The sequence below is a fragment of the Nanorana parkeri genome, unplaced genomic scaffold, assembly GCF_000935625.1.
Source record: "Nanorana parkeri isolate BGI_ZX_2015 unplaced genomic scaffold, ASM93562v1 scaffold899, whole genome shotgun sequence".
Taxonomy (NCBI): domain Eukaryota; kingdom Metazoa; phylum Chordata; class Amphibia; order Anura; family Dicroglossidae; genus Nanorana; species Nanorana parkeri.
The window spans coordinates 236,028-237,907 of NW_017307167.1; the positions used below are offsets into that span (position 1 = coordinate 236,028).

The 1,880-nt window shown below is 45.9% G+C and overlaps 1 protein-coding gene across 1 annotated transcript in view; it reads right to left on the reverse strand.

Moving 5' to 3' along the window:
- The window catches only part of GSTT2B (glutathione S-transferase theta 2B), a 12,891-nt gene that overhangs the window by 8,361 nt on the left and 2,650 nt on the right, over positions 1 to 1,880 (reverse strand). The window lies entirely within an intron of this gene.

Here is a 1,880-nt window from a genome sequence, read left to right on the forward strand (position 1 = left end):
GGATGCTCCCAATGCAGAAGAGGGGATGCTCCCAATGCAGAAGAGGGGATGCTCCCAATGCAGAAGAGGGGATGCTCCCAATGCAGAAGAGGGGGTGCTCCCAATGCAGAATGCAGCAGAGGGGATGCTCCCACGGAAGCTAACGGGAATTCCCCAAGGGATTCCCCTTTTGAATTACACCTGAAGCCTAATGAAAGGGGTCTGTGTTTGCCCCCAAAATGTGTTGGAACTTTGATGCTTTGTTACCAATAAAAACTTCTTTGGACTCTTTATTTGGTGGTGCCTCGTTTTATATTTTCTTCTAATAAACTTCTCCAAGGCTCCCTTCTGCCTCCTGTGGGGTCCCTGTAGGTGGACGTTAAGCCACTACCAAGCAATCATGCCCAACACAAGAAACCTATTGCATACTACTTTCCTGGCCATCATGCTGATCCTTTGACTTCATTACTATCTGAGTCACTGACCTTCAACAAGTATGGTGAAATAAGAACAAAGGTACAATTGCTGTTCCTGCTCAGTGACTCAGAATTGACAAAAGTTATGAGTCAGTCACTAGGTCCGCAAAGTACTGGTTCCCTTAGGAAGCTCAGTCCTCCCCAGGCTGAAATAGAAGTGAGAGTATGATAGAAGAGGTTGTGGGAGGACTAGTCCCTGCTCCCATTTCTGGGACCAAAAGAGGCCCAGCAGCATCTCTCCTGTCTCTTTAGCACTACAAGGACCAGCAGCATCCTTCCTGTCTCCGTAGTATTGCAAGTCCAATCAACACCGCCCTTGGAATCGGTAGCACTACAAGTTCCAGCAACATGTCTCGTGTCTCTATAGCACTACAAGTCCCAGCAACATGTCTCGTGTCTCTATAGCACTACAAGTCCCAGCAACATGTCTCCTGTCTCTATAGCACTACAAGTCCCAGCAACATGTCTCCTGCCTCCATAGTACTACTACTACAAGTCCCAGCAGCATCCCTCCTGTCTCTGTATAATGTAGGGCATGCTTGTAGCTATAATAGCAGTGTATATAACAAAGATATTTTCCTTTATGGTGAACCCATTGTTTGTTTCTTGGCCTCAAAAGCAACAAAGGCTGCAGAAAACAAAAACAAATGCGTCACCGGCGTGCCATTTATCTTCAGCTACCTAGAATGTTTGTTTGCCATTGTGAACTGTATGTAATGTGGATTTTAGATTGACTGGGCCTTTAATAAGTTGCAGCAGATAAAAGCACAACCTAGCTATTACTTACAGGCAGAGCCAAGACCCAACGGGATGTGGAGAGTAATTGGACAGATTTCTGAATACCAAACACCCCCATGGGAGAAATGCTGCAACGCTTACCATCACGCACACATCTGTCAGTTTAACCATTTCCACGGTAACTGCTTTCTTGCTTCCATGTTACTAACAACCTGGATGGTTAAAGGGGAACTCCAGCCAGGACTTCTTTCTAGTCTTGGATAGACCAAGGAAGGGTTACTGCCTCTGTGGGGTGTTTAATGATGTGTCCCTTTTGGGAAGATTTCCCTGAATTTCCTGCTTCAGGGATAGAAGGGAGAATAAATCTTCCCAAATGGAGGGTATATATACCTTTAACAGATAAGTGCCCCATGGCAATTGGCTATGTAAACTTTTGGATTTCTCCTCCTATGTGTCACCAGGACAGGAAGTGACAATGAATCTCCCCGGCAGCGTCCAGACAGCAATAGAATCTGTTTAGAATCCTTCTCAGTTCCAATTTAAAGCAACCTCTTGCTATCCTAAATGACCTTAGGCCCCTTACGGGTGGTCTGATCAGGCCGGCCTGTCAGTTTTTCAGGCAGGCCCGATTGGATGCTCAATGTAAGTCTATGGGCAAAGGATGAGCATTCGTTTATACCCGATTAC